Raw genomic sequence first — 21,253 nt, 5'->3', positions numbered from 1 at the left:
AAATCTGTGGCGATATGTAAACAAACTTCAACTGCCTGTAAATATGAGAGTTGCATTGTTGAACGATCTATCTGCTGATGATTTCTCGAAGCAATTGCTGACTATCGGTAATGGCCGTGTTCCTGTTGACGAATCGAGCGGTTTGATTTCATTTCCTCCAAATTTTTGCAATTTCGTCTCATCAAAAGACGAGCTTATCAACAAAGTATTTCCGGATATCATTGCTAACCACAAAAATACTAAATGGTTAAGTGAGCGAGCAATTTTGGCGGCTAAAAATAAAGATGTAGATGACCTCAATTTTATAATTCAAAATCAAATCGTAGGTACTCTGTATTCATTCAAATCTAACGACTGTGTAACAAACGAAGAAGAAGCCACTAATTATCCAACTGAATTTTTGAACTCCTTGGATGTGCCTGGTTTACCACCGCACAATTTACAACTGAAGGTTGGCTCGGTAGTCATCATGCTTAGAAATTTAAACCAACCAAAACTATGCAATGGAACGCGTTTGGTGATAAGAAAACTGATGAGCAATCCGATTCACGCGTCGATACTTAAAGGAAAATTTAAAGATGAGGAAGTTCTTATTCCAAGGATTCCAATGATCCCAACAGATATGCCCTTTGAGTTTAAACGAATTCAATTCCCGATTCGTCTTGCCTTCGCCATGACAATCAACAAATCACAGGTCCAATCCTTGACTATTTGTTCTTGCGCCTGACCAAAAAACAAAGAATGTCATTTACCACAAGGTGCTTGAATGAAAATCCGATTAATGAATTAATCAGAGTGTATCCCAACCTGCACAACATAGTTTTCAATGATTTTTTTCTGACGTGTTTGAAATACTTAATTATTATTATTTTTTTAATTTTTATTCTCATTCTGTATGTATTCATCATCATTCATCAAAATAAAATATTTTTATATATCTATCTATATGTAGATGAAGATGAAATGGGAGATATGATACTGCGTGAAGAGTTTGACAGAGCACTGAAAGACCTGAGTCGAAACAAAGCCCCCGGAGTAGACAATATTCCATTGGAACTACTGACGGCCATGGGAGAGCCAGTCCTGACAAAACTCTACCATCTGGTGAGGAAGATGTATGAGACAGGCGAAATACCCTCAGACTTCAAGAAGAATATAATAATTCCAATCCCAAAGAAAGCAGGTGTTGACAGATGTGAAAATTACCGAACTATCAGCTTAATAAGTCACAGCTGCAAAATACTAACACGAATTCTTTACAGACGAATGGAAAAACTAGTAGAAGCCAACCTCGGGGAAGATCAGTTTGGATTCCGTAGAAACACTGGAACACGTGAGGCAATACTGACCTTACGACTTATCTTAGAAGAAAGATTAAGGAAAGGCAAACCTACGTTTCTAGCATTTGTAGACTTAGAGAAAGCTTTTGACAATGTTGACTGGAATACTCTCTTTCAAATTCTGAAGGTGGCAGGGGTAAAATACAGGGAGCGAAAGGCTATTTACAATTTGTACAGAAACCAGATGGCAGTTATAAGAGTCGAGGGACATGAAAGGGAAGCAGTGGTTGGGAAGGGAGTAAGACAGGGTTGTAGCCTCTCCCCGATGTTGTTCAATCTGTATATTGAGCAAGCAGTAAAGGAAACAAAAGAAAAATTCGGAGTAGGTATTAAAATTCATGGAGAAGAAATAAAAACTTTGAGGTTCGCCGATGACATTGTAATTCTGTCAGAGACAGCAAAGGACTTGGAAAAGCAGTTGAATGGAATGGACAGTGTCTTGAAAGGAGGATATAAGATGAACATCAACAAAAGCAAAACAAGGATAATGGAATGTAGTCGAATTAAGTCGGGTGATGCTAAGGGAATTAGATTAGGAAATGAGGCAATTAAAGTAGTAAAGGAGTTTTGCTATTTGGGGAGCAAAATAACTGATGATGGTCGAAGTAGAGAGGATATAAAATGTAGGCTGGCAGTGGCAAGGAAAGCATTTCTGAAGAAGAGAAATTTGTTAACATCCAGTATTGATTTAAGTGTCAGGAAGTCATTTCTGAAAGTATTTGTATGGAGTGTAGCCATGTATGGAAGTGAAACATGGACGATAAATAGTTTGGACAAGAAGAGAATAGAAGCTTTCGAAATGTGGTGCTACAGAAGAATGCTGAAGATTAGATGGGTAGATCACATAACTAATGAGGAAGTATTGAATAGGATTGGGGAGAAGAGAAGTTTGTGGCGCAACTTGACCAGAAGAAGGGATCGGTTGGTAGGACATGTTCTGAGGCATCAAGGGATCACCAATTTAGTATTGGAGGGGAGCGTGGAGGGTAAAAATCGTAGAGGGAGACCAAGAGATGAATACACTAAGCAGATTCAGAAGGATGGAGGTTGCAGTAGGTACTGGGAGATGAAAAAGCTTGCACAGGATAGAGTAGCATGGAGAGCTGCATCAAACCAGTCTCAGGACTGAAGACCACAACAACAACATCTATATTAATATTATTTTGTATCATTGTATTACGTTCATCAAAGCCTAAATTAGTTCAGCTAAAAGGTAACACGACATTCATTGACTGTTAGGCGGTACGAAGTTCGCCGGGTCAGTTAGTATCTCATAAAGGAGAACCTTCAAGGATATGGGAAGAGTGAAGATATACACTAACACATGAGGACATAATAGAAATAAACTGCATATGGGACTAACAATAAATCATCATTATCTACTGCTTAATGCTATTCACACATACACTACCTAAATTTAATTGAGTAAATTAGTACGAAGGCTATTTTGGAGAAAAAAAAAAACTGCTGCTTACACAGTTTTACTATATAGTGCTGTCTATTGCTATTAGTAGCTTAATACTGACTTGATACACTGGTATTTTTCAAAGAAACTATTTTTTTTTTGCATCTGTAGGTACTGAGACCTATTTACAGTATGCTATAGTTCAATTCTTTTATCTTGGCGGCTCGCGCATGCCCGCCTAGACGCGGGAGATTGCTGCGTTGCCAGTTGCACATGACGCACGCTCCAAGAGAAGCAGCGCCATAGTATAGCATAGTTCGCAAGCTTACGTTTAGGGGGGAGCGCGCAGTTCATGAAGTAAAGCCACCACGGCCGCATTAACCTTTTCGCTGCTACAAAGACGTGCTCCCTGCATTCCGCGCTGTGGGCGATTTTGTCACTGCACTGCTCGCCTGTGCAGACACATTGTGTTCCGACTGCTTTGACACTCTTTATCATTCGATTCCACAAAAACTATCTGGCTCAAAAATTAGATTTTTACCTATCTTCTTGACTGATACCTTCCCCCCATAAATGACTTAATTTTGTTTCGATGTTCAATGCAGTTATTATGCAGCATTAAATATAGTAAACCACTGCACAAAATTTTGAAGAGTTTGCAGAGGTAAAGTCCATAGAGTATACTCTCCGGATGGTCGATTTTAGTTGCCACAATGTTGAGAATGAAATGTGGACAAGATACCTATATATTTCATTTAATTTAAGTACCACATAAGTGTTGTATGTAATATTGAGGAATATTCCACCTTTCGCGACTGTAACAAAAGTTTTACTTACACTGGGCACGTTTGGCTTTATTTTAAAGCACTTCAATCAATCAAAAGGAAGTAGACAAAATACATTAAACAAAACTGTGGACTTACAAAAACATTAGGACTTGAATATACCGTCTGTCAGTGAAGTGCTCAGAGCTATGTCAAATATAATTTTGTGTGTGGCACACACAAACAGCATTTATTTGCTAAAACATTGATGAGCCAACACAAACGTTTAATATTGTGCTACCGCAGCACAAAACTACGAAAGGTGACTTGGCAATGGAGGAGACAAAATACAGTCCTCTGATGATGCTTCAAAAGAGAGACACGCGTCTGGTCTAAATAAGTCGCTTATTACATTTGCAGAGGAGGGATATATTTCAATACCATTGGTAAAACTGCGACTGTGGAACAAAAACAAGAGATAGAACATGAATACCATTGTGTATGTGCCATACCTTTCACCGATGAAAGTGCTTTAAAATAAAGCCAAACGCGCCGTGTGTAAATAAAACTTTTATTATAGTCGCGAAAGACGGAATATTTCTCAATATTACATACGACACCTATGTGGTACTTAAATTAAATGAGATATTGTTATACAGTAAATATTATATGAAATTTAGGTATCTTGTCCATATTTCATTCTCAACATTGTGGCAATTAAAATCGACCATACGGAAAGTATACACTATGGACTTTTACCTCTGCAAACTCTTCAAAATTTCGTGCAATGGTTTACTACATTCAATGCTGCACATCAAAACAAAATTAAGTCATTTATGGGGGGAAGGTATCAGTCAAGAAGACGTGTAAAAATCAAATTTTTTGGCCAAATAGTTTTTGTGAAATCAAATTATAAGTGTGTCAAAGCAGTGGGAACACCATGTGTCTGCACAGGCGAGAAGTGCAGTGATGACAAAATCGCGCACAGCGCGGAATGCGAGGAGCACGTGTCTGCAGCAGCGAAAAGGTTAATGAAGAGGCAAAGCACTAGAAATTTCATTCAAACGAATAAAATTCGTGAAATAAGGCACTCCAATATTGTTTTTAAATAAAGAAAATTTTACACATCACACAATGTTTGAACTCATAACTTTTCACTTGGCAGCCCAACTCCTTAACCGTTCCACTACCTCAGCTCATCGAATAGTTTAACTCCATAAGGAGTCTAATACCTCATGCAACTACTTATTAACACGGTTGGTATGACTATGAATTACTCACGCTTCATCGAAGTACAATAGGAAATAAACAATTACCGCTGTTCTTTATTGCGAAAAAGCAGTTCGTGAGATTGAAACAAACACCTTTCCTTGCTATCGCCTGAATTAAGAGTCTTATTGCTTGTTTGGTTTAATTAATAGAATATGAAGCAATTGGTATAAAGAATGCTTTTTCCAAACTTTCTATAAAAGAAAGTCTGCTATCAAGACATTGCTTTTGTTCTATTACTTTATTTATGACGGAACGTTTCTAAAACTGAAGACACTCGTCCGTGCTCTGCACTGCAGTCGAGATCTGGCAACGTCGTTCTCTGTTCATTGGCTGACTGTGTTTTGTGACGTCAGATGCGCAGAACGAACCTAAACTCGGCCGCCAAGATATATGACGCGCACTTTAGATGTTACCTATGGCTGTGCATGCATACTGAGCAATGGTGATTAAGCAAGCTAGTAATTTATAAATATCTGGGTACGTAGCCGCAAAATTATGAAAAGAATAGATTGCTATTCATCATAAAGAGAAGACTGGGCCGCAGACAGGCGCAGCAACAAAATGGCTACTATACATTCAGCTTTTGATCAAAATGACTTGTTGCAAAATAGAAAAAAAGCCTCCCCCCCCCCCCCCCCCACACACACACACAAGCTATAGGTATATATTTATGTAGACATTATGTATGTCTTTAAGAATAAATATGTGTAGTACCGATATACAGGTACATAATGAGTATGTTTATTATTTTACCTTATGTCAAACTGTACCTTAAAATATTTTAAAGTACCAAAGTTTTTCTTTCTTATTAATTATTTATGCCTCGTTGTTGCTTCTTTTGCAAGGTCGTACAAATTTTCCGAGTTGAATACACGTGAACATGCCACAGAGTTGCCCACGAGAAGAGTATGTTTTTTCTATACGCATACTGGCAAGTTTCCTTGTTCTTGTTTTTCATTTAAAGTCATTCTAAAAACAAATTTTAGTGGAAATTGCAATCTTCTGAACTGAAAATACAAATATGTCAGTATCATTAGGATTTGTGGAATCAAAATGCTTTCTCCTTTAGCTGCACCACTAACTGTTACACTCTTGACAATGTTTCGGACATATACATGTAATTTGTAGGTGTGAACTGCTACACAATCTGGTCGCATCAAGATTTCACTTTAAAGGGAGCTTTCACCAACTTCTAACTTCAGTTTATGTGGTGACTTGGTCACGTTTTTGACAGGTAGATATTCTACATTATCTTCTACTCTTCACTGTTTCTTCAATTATCAATCCTACAAACTCATTAGTCAGCAACTTTGCTCACCAGTTGTTCTGTATCGTGAAAAATATTACAGAATTCAGCTCTAGTATAACAATGCCATTAGCACCTGTATCAATACGATCTTCACCAATTTTCAGAAAAGCGTCCACATATTGTCCTGATACCATGTCATGCAATCGTACACACATATTTGTTGCTAAAATATTTAGTTTAACATTCTCCCATAAGATTTTCTTTCACCTCTGGCAATGTTTGTTGATTAACTAACAAAGGAATTACAGAATTTGGCTGCGAGTGGTACTGATTTAAATCAATGAGGAAAGTTTAAAATTTTTGCTGGACCAGGATTCAAACTAGATCTCCTGCTTACTATACAGCTCCTCTGACCATAAGCCATCCAGAGACAGTGCTCTCCATAACTGCAGGGACTACCATAGCATGCCTCCTGTCAGACCCAAATGCTCAACTTATCCACACAGTACTAATGTAGTGGCCCTTGCCCATTATCTTCACATTACTCATCGCATTTTACCAATTCCTGTAAGAGTTCGAGCCTGGTTGCATCTGCACTCCCTTTTAGGAAATACTCACACAAATGTGGTTGAAGTGTTAAAGTTCTGTGACTTGACCACTGTTTTTACCAAGATTTTAGGGAGAGGGTCTTAATTTCCTGTGGCATCCTTGACACTCATTTCTCGTTTTCCTTACGTTTTATTTGCTTATACAGCATGTTTCATCTTTTCCTGCTTTCTTTGTGTGTATGCTTCCATTTTATTAAACTTGTCCACATTCGTTTCTTTTAACGTGTGTCAGGGCACACACACACACACACACACACACACACACACACACACACACACACACACCATTGGCTGTCTTGTCTTAACTATATATAAGTGGTGTCTGTTCTTTTGGACGTGTCCAAAAGACACCACATACACATAAATGTTGTTGATGTTCAAAATTCTGAGTTACACCGTACTTCAAGATTCACGTCAAGCTGAGTTTCCACTAGAACTGGTTCAGTGTCTCAGTTCAAGTGTTGCTACCTCCAACAGGACCACACCTCAGAACAATGTTGTGTTAAAAACAATCTTCAGAAGGATGACAGTTTTACTACAATACGACTGATACCTTTTAATACGAAATTATTTCATCTACATATGTCCCATTAGTTACTACAAAAAAGTGCATACAACTGCAAGCCAATAATATGACCTTTCCACTTATGAAACTTAGATCACTATTAATATTCTGCATGGTACAACTTAGTGCTATACATCATACAACAAAATTAGAAATTACTAACATGGTTGATGTTCACTGATGTGAACAAGCTGTTCCATTCCCTGCTTCACCCTCTCAGTAGTCAATTATTTTTATCCTTTGTAAAATAGCTTATGTTCTTTCTCAGGGTTCATGCAATCTCCATACCTAATTTCATCAAAATCTATTCAGCAGCTTAGTCATGAAAACACAACACAAAGATTTAATTTTGCATTTATAATATTAGTACAAAAAGTGTGTATGGATTATTACACCGGTACTTGCCAAGTAGCTAACAACTTTTCAATCCCTGAATCTACATATTCAGACAATTTGTTAAAACAGCAGCTAATAATTTGCTTTTAATTTTATAATAAGTGAAGAGCACCAGTTTGCTTTTATTCTACAGTATTACTTTTATTGTGTTAACTGGTTTTCAGCTCACAAGGCCATCTTCAGACATTTACTGAGTATTGTCACCAAAGGAGTTACAATGTTTGCAAACAACATTGGAAGAGAAGTAACACATCTAGACTGAAGCAGAAACATACAGTAAGTAACATCTTTGACAGTGTGATGGTAATGCAAAGAGGATGTTAAATCGCAATCAATTCATGCAAAAGCATGAGTTTGAAGCAAAACTTAACTAATATGAAACCAGTGTCTCCTAGAACGTATGGGCTTCCTAAACTCTATAAACAAGATGTTTCTATTTGTTCAGTTGTATCATCATTCACTGCTCCATCTTACAAACTAGCAAGTAAACTGGATGTCCTAATTAAGAGCAAGACTAAATTCAAACCAAAGCATGGTATTTCAAACTCTGTGGGCCCAGTAAATAAAAGGTATATCTGTCTCACACAGTGATAAATTAGTATCCTTTGATGTCTGCCGTTCGTTTTCCAACATACCAGTGGTGGAATTCATCGATATTCTGACAGAGCTGATGCACAAGTCTAATGTCAATCCTGTGGAACTCAACAACTTCAGACTGGCCACTCCAACATGCTTTGCACAGAACTATTTCCAGTTTCAAGGGACTCTTTATAAACAATTAGATGGCATAGCTATGGGTTCCCCTCTCAGTCGACTGTTGGCTGAAATATTTATGGACCATTTGGAACAAAATTTTCTAAAAACAAAACCTTTGACTGCAAATATCAAATACTGGTTTAGATATGTAGATGATGTCCTGTGTATGTGGACTGGTAATACAAGACAACTCAACATATTTTTGAAAAACCTGAACAGTCAACATAAAAATATTCAGTTCACAAAGAAGATTGGCAACAAATCCATGAACTTCTTAGATCTAACAATTGACATCAGTACACACACACATTATTTAAAAATTTATAGAAAAACTACAACTAGAGACACAGTAATACCTTCTTTCTCAAAACACACCATAGCTCACAAACGTGCAGCTTTCCACTCAGTGGTACACCACCTCATATCTGTCCCCATGTTCAGAGATGATTTTAAAGAACAGTTAGATACAATAAAGCCAATGGCTTATTGACCACATCTTGCACAGGAAACAAAAATGGAAAATTATACCCCTCCTCCACACCCCACCTGCTTCCCCTTCCACTGTCTGCAAGAAATGGTGCACACTACCATATCTAGGTCAGGTATCACAGATTGTAGCCAAAGCACTGAAAGCCTGCAAGTGTAGGCTTTCCTACTATGTTAAGAACACAACAGCCCAGAGTATTTTTAATAGTAAAGATAAGATCCAGTTATTAGCTAACAGTGGGGTATACAAAATCACCTGTCCTGATTGTGACAAATTTTACATCGGTCAGTCAGGTAGAGACATAGCAACTAGGCTGGCTGAACACGAACGCCGCTGGAAGTTGCAGAATTCTGACTCCGCTTTTGCTGAGCATGTACTGAGCGAGGGTCACAACTACCAGCCAGTGTCCCATTTACTTCACTTAGCAAAAAAAGGCCATAAACTCAACCTGCTGGAAGCCCAGGAAATTAACAAACATCTAGCTCACAGTCCAGATCAATTCCTAAATGACCAGACACAGCTCAACACTTCCCCTCTCCTAAGCTTCATATGATCAGCTCTGTTTTTCATTACTTCCCACACTGTCTTTTCCTACATATTCCCATTTTCCTGTATTCATTAAGTTCTTCTGTTTTATTGAAGTTGTCTATGTATTCCATATAGACTGTAGTTTCAATTGTTAAGGCTTTCTTTTATCTGTTACTTGTATTACTGTCCATGTTTAACACCTTTTGTAGTTGTCTCATCAAATATTGTTTATATTTTCCTTGGTTCATTTATTTAATGCAGACTGTTACATAGCCACAGTTTTGAATATAATGTTAATGGTAAAATGCAGCACCACCACACTCTCAAAGACTGTATTTACCCTAAGTTCCCTCAAACTCCTCCATTGTCCTGCATTTATTTATTTATTTCTGTTTATCTTACTGATATTGCTTAATTTTCTTATGTATTCTGTAGTTTCATTGAAAATTTTTTCTTCTTTTAATTGGTTTGTGTATCACTCTCGGCGTTTTGTCTTATTTTATTTTATTAGTTTTCTTTATTAATAGAAACTTATGTAGGCATGCTGTTCCTATTTTGGGTTAAAGTTTTTCCTGTCGACTCCATTTTTATTCATTTACTGTTCAATTTTTTACTTTTTCATTGCATTACCACCACACTGTCAAACATGTTACTTACTGTATGTTTCTGCTTCAGTCTAGATGTGTTACTTCTCTATATAATAGACTATGTTTGTTTGTAATCCTTAAACTTTGTTATATTAGTAATGTTTGTTTACAATTATCAACGTTTGTTATGTTAGTGATTTGTCTGAATCTTTCTTTTGTGTCTGTATTGCCATACGATAAATAAATAAACTTCTCTTCCAATGTCATTCACTTCTTTCGCGACAATACTAGTAAATGTGTGAAGATGGCCTTGTAAGCCGAAAACCAGTTAACACAATAAAAGTAATACTGTAGAACAAAAGAAAATTGGTGCTTTTTACTTATTATAATGTTGTTCTACCAAGAACCGACAGAAGATTCTGTTAACATTTTAATTTTGTTTTGAATCATTAAGGATTCCTTTTTTTTTTTTTTTTTTTTTGACGGAAGCTAACTGAGTATCTTAATCTTACTGCCAAAGTACACAACTCTGATAAACTCCAGTATGCAATTCGACTCATAAGCTTTGACCTCTAATACTAATATCATACTGGAAAGATGCAGCATGTACAACATTTCAAAATGTTTTCATGGTTCCAAAATGTAATGATGAATTATAGAACTGCAGGAATTGTTAATAATAATAATAATAGAAACTAACATTACAACCATGGGAAAACTCTGTTCTGGGTGGGGAAAACTACGGTGTAACATAAGAATCTTACAAACACAGTAATAGTAAAATAAAATCAGTCCATGTGAAATCTACCAATGACCAGGTTCTTGACACCTCAGATTTTTATAATTTTTTTTAAATATTTAGAGTATTGTAGTAGTTTTCATAAAAAAAAACCTAAATTAAAAATTCTGTTGGGACTTTCATTTCTGAATTACTAATTTATAAAACTATCAAAATTATATGTGTGTTACATTTATTGCACCACCAGTTTGATTCTATATTTCTATATGAACATCCTCAGGTGATCATTGGCACAAATGTGCCAGTGTGATTATTTAAAATGCTTGATTTTTACAATAAAACATTGAACTGCACACCATGTTGGGATACAACATGTACAATATTCATTCCCCTGTGTTGGCTGTGCTTGGTACTTGCCATATTCCAACAGGTGCCTTTCAAGATTAAGTATTTTAAATCATGACACTGGCATTTTTCTGTCACCTTATCACCTGAGCCCAAGGACTTAATGAGTTACACATGCACGCAGCAACCTGGTCCTCTTTCCTTCACCAGTGCTTCGCTAATTTTATCTCAACAACTAAGCTCTACTGGAGTGAATTACTGTCAATACAAGTGATTGTTTTTGTTTCATTATACGAGGGTAATCCCAAATGTAAGGTCTCCTATTTTTTTTATAAGTACATAGACCTGTTTTTTTCTACAAAGGTTTACATCAGTTTACACATTGAACATTTAGCTATTTTTCGACATAATCACCTTTTCTGTCGACGCATTTTTGTAGACGCTGTGGCAGTTTTTGTATGCCTATGTCATACGAGCTCATCGTCATGCTGTTCATAAAGTTATGAACCTCTTCTTTCACCTCATCGTCGGAGCTGAATCGCTTTCCGGCCAAATGTTCTTTTAACCTGGGGAACAGGTGAGAGTCACTGGGTGCCAAGTCAGGACTATACGGTGGGTGGGTGATTATGTCCCACTGAAACTGTTGCAGGAGAGCAACGGTTTGCCGAGCGATGTGTGGGCGAGTGTTGTCATGGAGAATGTGTACGTCCTTGCTCAACATTCCTCTTCCCCGGTTCTGAATTGCCCGTTTGAGTTTTTTCAGAGTCTCACAGTACCTGTCAGCGTTAATTGTGGTCCCAGTGGGCATAAAGTCGACCAACAACACCCGTTTCTGATCCCAAAAAATGGTTGTCATGACTTTACCGGCAGACTGAAAACGCTCTACACCACTTACAAACATTTTTGACATTCATGCGCGACTCACCATACATTTCCGTCAACTGGCGATGGATTTCAATCAGCACAGTGCCCTTTGAGGTCAAAAACCGAATAACTGTGTGCAATTCGCACTTGGCGGTAACATCCAACGGGAGCTCCATTCTCAACAGCTGCCAGGCCAAGACTGAGCGTCTCAGCACAGCATGCGCATGTTTACACACAGTGCGTGAAGCACTCTTCATAACAGTGTTACCAACTGCCACACAAACAGAGTTCTGTAGTTATAAAAAAAATAGGAGACCGTACTTTTGGGATTACCCTCGCATATTGAAAATATCTATTCCCTTTTTGTTGATCCACAACTATAAACCACAATTACTGTATATTAAATGTTATATAAAATGGCAAAAGGCATTGCGTCCCTTACATTACTTATGTTAATTGTTGGACAGCATGGTTTAGTAAAACTTCAAAATGAAAAAGCAAAGTGTGCTTAATTAATATTCAATCATTTCACTTTAACTATATTTTTATAGGCCAACTTGCAAACCCAAGTGCACTTAAGGTACACTTGGCACTGCATATAGCAGTAAAATAAAATTATTTCCACATGTTCCCTCTGGAAGAGCATCATGACATTTGGCACACAGATTAACAAATAGTGTATAACACATTGTGTTTTTTTAAAAAACTAAAAATCAGGTTTTTGAAATTTGTAGAACTTATCAATTTGTTTGGGAACATTTTGTATCTTCATGAATCTGGTCAAGCAGCACATATTCTTAGAGACATTAATGAACAAAATAAAACTGTCTACGTTGCAGGTCTGTATGTCAAATACTTTGAGACTAGCCATTTTTAGGTTTCCAAACACTGCAAAAATTACACAATTTTGGGAAACTTTAAAAATTAATAACACAAAACAAAATTTCCAAAAAATCTAATTTTGGACTGTCTTATTTTAATACAGTAAAATGACAAAAAATTACTAAATAATAAAATATCAAGCTTCCAAGTTTATTTTGTTGTTGGTTGATTTCATATGAAATGGCCCAATATAGCAAACCTACTGACACAGGAACAAGGTATGGCTAAAAAAAATCATGAAAAATTATGAAACATGGAATTGACAACTAAAATTGAGCTATTTAGGTCAAGTAGACACAGCAATGCAAAATATAAGTAAATAAATCTTAAATAAATAGTGCCACATTTGGGGAAAAAAAAAAGGCAAATATTTGTGAAAATAGAACTTATAAAAATGATTACTACCAATTTCATTTGCAGCAGTTTAAGTTGTGCTTTTAGATTACTGCCTAACCTAACCCTCGAAAGCCAGGACATACTCTGAATAAACAGTATATTTTATGCCATTTACTAAGACAATCACAGATAAGATTTAATAACAGGCCGCTTACATGCTTTGCATTGTAACCTCATCACGTCATATTACATCCTGACTCAAAGTGAAGAATTGGAATCAGCACACTAGAATTGACCTCTTAAGTCCATTCTGAATCCTGGAAAAGAAGACACAGTCTACATGAAAATGATTTGTCTCTCTCTCCTATTGTCTACATCTACATCTACATCCATACTCTGCAAGCCACCTGACGGTGTGTGGCAGAGGGTACCTTGAGTACCTCTATCTGTTCTCCCTTCTATTCCAGTCTCGTATTGTTCGTGGAAAGGAGGATTGTAGGTATGCCTCTGTGTGGGTTCTAATCTCTCTGATTTTATCCTCATGGTCTCTGCGCGATATACGTAGGAGGGAGCAATATACTGCTTGACTCCTCAGTGAAGGTATGTTCTCGAAACTTCAACAAAAGCCAGTACCAAGCTACTGAGCGTCTCTCCTGCAGAGTCCTCCACTGGAGTTTATCTATCATCTCGGTAACGCTTTCGCGATTACTAAATGATCCTGTAACGCAGTGCGCTGCTCACCGTTGGATCTTCTCTATATCTTCTATCAACCCTATCTGGCACGGATCCCACACTGTTGAGCAGTATTCAAGCAGTGGGTGAACAAGCGTACTGTAATCTACTTCCTTTGTTTTCGGATTGCATTTCCTTAGGATTCTTCCAATAAATCTCAGTCTGGCATCTCCTTTACCGACGATAAAGGATCTTTCATGCTATGTATTCGCAGCACATTACACTTGTCTACATTGAGATTTAATGTGCTAGTCCCTGCACCATGCGTCAATTCGCTGCAGATCCTCCTGCATTTCAGTACAATTTCCCATTGTTACAACCTCTCGATATACCACAGCATCATCCGCAAAAAGCCTCAGCGTACTTCCGATGTCATCCACAAGGTCATTTATGTATACTGTGAATAGCAACGGTCCTATGACACTCCCCTGCGGCACACCTGAAATCACTCTTACTTCGGAAGACTTCTCTCCATTGAGAATGACATGCTGTGTTCTGTTATCTAGGAACTCTTCAATCCAATCACACAATTGGTCTGATAGTCCATATGCTCTTACTTTGTTCATTAAACGACTGTGGGGAACTGTATCGAACGCCTTGCGGAAGTCAAGAAACGCGGCATCTACCTGGGAACCCGTGTCTAAGGTCCTCTGAGTCTCGTGGACGAATATCGCGAGCTGGGTTTCACATGATCATCTTTTTCGAAACCCATGCCGATTTATACAGAGTAGATTTCTAGTCTCCAGAAAAGTCATTATACTCGAACATAATACATGTTCCAAAATTCTACAACTGATCGACGTTAGAGATATAGGTCTATAGTTCTGCACATCTGTTCGACGTCCCTTCTTGAAAACGGGGATGACCTGTGCCCTTTTCCAATCCTTTGGAACGCTACGCTTTTCTAGAGACCTACGGTACACCCTTTCCTCTTTTGAGCGATTTTAATTGTTTCTCTATCCGTCTGTCGTGTATTTCAATATCTATCATTTTGTCATCTGTGTGACAATCTAGAGAAGGAACTACAGAGCAGTCTTCCTCTGTGAAACAGCTTTGGAAAAAGACATTTAGTATTTTGGCCTTTAGTCTGTCATCCTCTGTTTCAGTACCATTTTGGTCACAGGGTACCTGGACATTTTGTTTTGATCCACCTACCGCTTTGACATAAGACCAAAATTTCTTAGGATTTTCTGCGAAGTCAGTACATAGAACTTTACTTTCGAATTCATTGAACGCCTCTCGCAAGGCCCTCCTCACATTACATTTCGCTTTGCGTAATTTTTGTTTGTCTGCAAGGCGTTGGCTATGTTTATGTTTGCTGTGAAGTTCCCTTTGCTTCCGCAGCAGTTTTCTAACTCGGTTGTTGTACCATGGTGGCTCTTTTCCATCTCTTACGATTGTGACTATGTAAATCACAGTTTAGTTTAAACTGATTATCATTAGCAACAAAAACCAGTTGGGAGGATTTAAATGATGAACAGTAAACTACTTAACACAATATTTGGCATTACAGAAGCATCCAATTCCACCCATCTACTTTGACCCATGATGTCATCAATACAGTAGAAACTCCTACTTTCAGCATATCCAATATGGCAACTATGACGTCACTATGTACACACACAAAATAATGCGAAAGCACACAAGTAACACAATATCGTCTCCCTCCAAAAATAAAATGAAACTAACATGACAATCGCGGGAAATTGGGGGTTTCGGGCGAGGACAAGCTAAATATACAGCAGCAAGAAAAAACGCCGCACAATCCCAAAACAATATCATGAGGGGGAAAAAAAAATTACAGCATTCCACAACACCAACAAAAACCGCAGGAATCTGACAATTCCCTTGGCCTATGTAGCTGAACCACAACTGTTGATACCAAAAAACCAACACTTACAACTACGAAAAATAGAACCAGAAGCCCAGTACCTCAACAAACCAAAAATCAGACATTACTACATCAATTAAAACGCAATCAACCTACCTTAATACACAAAACATAATAATTATGTAAAGCCAAAACAAAAATTGCTTAGTGACAACAGGATTCGGCGATACAATCTAGGTTGGCCACACTAAACACAACAAAAACCTCCTAAACCACACACAACCTACCACCCACAAACCAATCCTAAACCACCCACATTAACCCCCCCCCCTTCAAACAAAAAAAATAAATAAATAATGAAAAATAATAATAAAAAATAAAACACAAAATAAACGAAAATCAAGCACACCTTACAAATCAACAAAAACTGCCACCAAACTGGTCCTCTTAAATATAATTATAAAAAACCCCCCTCTCCCCGACCCCATCCACAATCTGCCCAGTTAACTCCACAACCAATACCCACAACATCCCTCCCCCAAATGCCACACAAACGTAACCCCAAAACCTCACCACCCTCGTCCTATACATCTTACTCACAATCCTCAAAAAATCGTGAAAAATACAATAATCCCCAACGACACTTTTCAGTCAGCAAAACTCATCTAAATGAGACTGCAGGTTGGAAGAGTGCCTCTTCCTCATCCCTATGACCGATTTAGCCTCCCCCCCCCCCCCCTCTCCCCAACAAAAAAAAATTCTTCTATTGTATTAATACAATACCTTTAAACTCAGTACTGTGATTATCAACTAAATGCTCGCATCCCCTCTTTCACACACCCCTATAGGATGAAAACTTATCAAACTGTAGTGCTCCCCTCTTCAATATATTCTTCAATCAAACCCACCAATTCCCTCTTAGTACTGCCCTCCAAAACCCTTCAAACACAATCAGCATATCCAATCCCCGAAATAACAGGCGCCTCCTCCCTCCCACCTGCAAAACCAACCCGAGAACTCCTCTCCCATACTAGACACAAGCAGTTCTCATTTCATGTCTGCTTGTGTCTGTGTATGTGCGGTTGGATATGGGTGTGTGTGTGTGAGTGTATACCTGTCCTTTTTTCCCCCCCTAAGGTAAGTCTTTCCGCTCCCGGGATTGGAATGACTCCTTACCCTCTCCCTTAAAACCCACATCCTTTCGTCTTTCCCTCTCCTTCCCTCTTTCCTGATGAAGCAACCGTTGGTTGCGAAAGCTTGAACTTTGTGTGTATGTTTGTGTGTCTATCGACCTGCCAGCGCTTTCGTTTGGTAAGTCACACCATCTTTGTTTTTATAAAGGTCAACAAAACAGTCTCCCTCATGGCCAACCTACATTTCTTGAACCAGGTATCACATCTAATCAACTGCCAGATGTTATCCCAGTGACACTGCCACATATACGCGCCACTGGTCCGAGACACAGAACTCCCATTAGCCTCATTATTACCACAAATGCTGCACCTAACGCACTGCAACCAGCACAAATAAATGCAGAAATTTAATAATAGACATCATGTCATCACCCATCTTGGCACACAATGATGCACTATTAAATTTCACTGTCATGTCCATACCTAACAGAAACCATACAACAAATTAAACTTCTTCCCGCACAACAAACACCAAACCAATATGGCCTAACAAATGGTTCAAATGGCTCTAATCACTACAGGATTTAACATTTGAGGTCATCAGTCCCCTAGAATTAGAACTACTTAAACCTAACTAACCTAAGGACATCACACACATCCATACTCGAGGCAAGATTCGAACCTGCGGCCGTAGCAGGCGCACGGATTCCGGACTGAAGTGCCTAGAACCACTCGGCCACACCGGCCGGCATGGCCTAACAAAAAACCGTTAATAACTCACTGAAAACACTTCCAAACCATGTAACACCACAAACTATGTACACTCACAGTGATGTTGCAATTGTTAACACCAAACCTCAAATGAACCCAATACAACACATTACACTAAGTATACACAAATACACCACCAGAGAGACCCACCAAACAAAACAAAACATCTGCAAACAAACAACCAAAAACTCTGTGCTGCAGTGACCTCACACACCACAACATCATGGGTCAAAGCAGATGGGTGGAACTGGACACTTTCATCGACCCCATTATTCTTTCCACACACTACTTCTGAACAAATGCTACTTCCTACTTTATCTGCATATCACCACCATATATCTCAGATAGGGATTGTGATAAAAAGATAAGAAAGATTAGGACACGTACAGAGGCATACGGACAGTCATTTTTTCCGTAACTCAGTACACTAGTGGAACAAGAAAAGAAAATGACAAAATTGGTAAAAATGTGCCCTTTGTCATGCACAGTAGGTTGTGGCACATTTATGTAGACGTAATAGCAATACGTCTTAAAATGATTCATAATCTATGTAACAGCATAGCCTGTCACTGCTTGACAAAATGCTACCATATTCACTGGAGCTACAGTATTTTACAATGTATGTTCTTTTTTTTTTTTTTTTTTTATTCCCTGGATTTGGGCTTGACAGATAGTCCTATGGTGGCTTAAGAAGCTGTATACTCATACAAAAATGTTGCTAACTTTTAGATGAGATCCGTCTATCCATCTTCAGAGCTAAAAGAACTGTATAGCTATACTGTTCCGGTCTCTACACAGTAACTTGGGCGGAAAGAAGGGATATTGGTGGACAGAGTCCGCAGGGAGAGAAAGGAGGCAGGAAGGGTGGGAGGGAAGGATGACTGACAGCTCATAGAGATGGGGTACAAGTGGATGATATAGGACTGCAGCCCAAGCAAGCTAACCCTGCTGTAGGCAGGGGAGAAGTTGTGTATGGTGCACAGTGATGTGGAAGAGTGGATTGGGAGGGGGAGGTACGACACAGGAAGATGGAGAGTAAGGAGAGGATGGTGTGAGTGTAGAATGAGTGACATGGGAGGCACAAGGACACGGGCCAGCATATACACTGATGAGCCAAAACATGACCACAGCCCACAGCGATGTTTGATGTCGCCTGGTGGCATTACGGCCATGTGAAGTGGTAGCGAAAGTATGTAAGTTGAGCAGACATATACGGGGGATAATCCTATTGAAGATACGGGCTGCAAATGGGGAAATCCACGGAGATAAGCGACTTTGACAAAGGGGAGATTATTATTATGCAGAGCCTGTGAACAAGTATCTCGAAAATGACAAAGCTGATTGCAAGTTCACATGCTAATGTTGTGAGCATCTACAGAAGGAGGTAGAAGGACAGTGAAACAAACTAGGTGCTAAATGGTCGGACGTTCTCGACTATTCACGGAACATTGTGTGCCTAGGCTGTCTGCTCTGTAAAGTAGGATACAGGGTGGTCTGTGGCATCTCTGCCGAAAGAGCACAATGCTGGTGCATGCACAAGTATTTCAGAGCATACTGTTCATTACACATTGTTGAACATGGAGCTCTGCAGCACACCACCCCCTACGCTTTTACATGTTGACCCAACAACATCGTCAATTATGACTGTAGTAAGCACGGGACCATCAGGATTTGACTGTCAATCAACGGAAACATGCCGGCCCTTCAGATGAATCACAGTTTTGCTACACTAGATCACTGCTAATCTCCTAAAATGCTGCCATAACCATGCTACAGTGGTTTGAGGAGCATTGTCGTGAACTCAAGATGTCTCGGCGAACAAATTCACCTGATGTAAATTCTATGGAACAAATCTGGGTTGCTATTGGGTGTCATCACTACATAAGCAATCAGCAGTCTTTTACTTACACAGATTACAATACCTGTGAATAGACATTTAACACCACATACCTCCACAACCTATCAACTGTCGGATTCCTGATATGAAGAATTATTGATGTATTTTGTTCCAAAGACAAACAAGCTATTAAGCACAGGTTTATGTTTTGGCCCATATTAATAAACTATAATAGATTTTCCATATGTTTGGCATTTACCTTTTTTACATGCCACTACTGTCATGTACCAGCTGTATATATAAAAAAAGGCTTAAGCTAACTGGAGCCTTCAATAGCATTTCAACAGCTGATAACCCGACTGTCACTAATCAATCTGACCTAGACTTCAAGCTATGCTTCAGATCAATGTGTCACCACATCTATGATTTCATTGTCACATTTGTTTGCTTTGCCAATTAAGAATGAAACTCACTTTCCTACCTATCCTAGAATCAAGAATTTTATTCACCGTAGATCATTTTACAATGATACTGGCTTTGTCATATAGGATGTAGTAGTACATATATAATAATAAACTAATGTCAGTACTTTGTAGTATACATTTTACACATGGCAGTGTACCAAATTACGCCAGGATAGTTTCTAAAGTTAATGCAATAAACTATGCTATAATATAATATTATATGGTATTGCATAGTATATTCTGTACATAGTGAGTTGTATACACTAAGTACTTACACACGACTTAACCACAGCACACAATAATATGTTTAACTACAGAAAAATTTTAAATGGTAATATCCTCCCCAAGCATCTCAAAGAATTCTTTTGTGTCATAAAATATGAGGATCTGACAGCTAGCTGTACCACTTAATTAAAACAAAAAAAAGAAATGTATCCATAGACTGAACTTGAATGGGCAGTTTACTAAACATTTTGAGTGGGTTTACTTTGTGAGAATATCCTGTTCTAACTAATCTGTGGCGTCGTGTGTCTAAATTACCCTCAGCTCTGGTGTTGTGTTCATGCATTTCCCCTCTCATAATAAAGTCTGAAATACTATTTTTAATATAGAGTACAGACAAAAAATGGCTCTGAGCACTATGGGACTTAACTTCTGAGGTCATCAGTCCCCTAGAACTAACCTAAGGACATCACACACGTCCATGCCCGGGGCAGGATTCGAACCTGCGACCGTAGCGGTCGCGCGGTTCCAGACTGTAGCGCCTAGAACCGCTCTGCCACTCTGTCCGGCAGAGTACAGACACATAAACGTATAAATTTATAATTGTGAGTATTCCAAGTCTGGAAAAAAGAGGACTGTAGTGTTCCCTACTACTTCTTTAACATATTATGCATAAGACTTTTTCGTAATTTCAAAATGTTCTTGATGCGAGGGGGCGCACCCAGATAATCTGACCATATGAAATATGTGACTGGAACAGCCCACAGTATGTCAGCCTAAGGTACTCCTAGCTCACTACCTCCCTTAGTTTCACAATAAGGTATGCCCCCTGGGATATTTTTTCACATACGTGATTGACGTGTCCCTCCCAACAGAGTTTTGAGTCAATCTAAATACCTTACAGTTTTACTGACTTATTGCCTACTTTGAAATTCCCAGTAAAGGTTGTTGGGTTTTATCGGGATTGCACAGGAACTTATTGGCTGCAAACCAGTCCAGGGCCTTATCCTATAGTTCAGGTTACCTTACAGATCAGCCTGTCACAACACACATTCCAAAAACTAAGAAACACAAAAGGAATATCTGTGTTCAGTTCTCTTTAAAACTTGCATGGAATCACACGTCACCACATCATTAAGT

At 38.5% G+C, this 21,253-nt stretch overlaps 1 protein-coding gene across 2 annotated transcripts in view; it reads right to left on the bottom strand.

Annotated features, from left to right (window-relative positions):
- The window catches only part of LOC124551339, a 90,282-nt gene that overhangs the window by 68,097 nt on the left and 932 nt on the right, over positions 1–21,253 (bottom strand). The gene's annotated exons all lie outside the window — the stretch shown is intronic.

This window comes from Schistocerca americana, chromosome 9, assembly GCF_021461395.2.
Source record: "Schistocerca americana isolate TAMUIC-IGC-003095 chromosome 9, iqSchAmer2.1, whole genome shotgun sequence".
NCBI classification, from domain to species: domain Eukaryota; kingdom Metazoa; phylum Arthropoda; class Insecta; order Orthoptera; family Acrididae; genus Schistocerca; species Schistocerca americana.
This window is presented reverse-complemented; position numbering and strand designations above follow the sequence as displayed.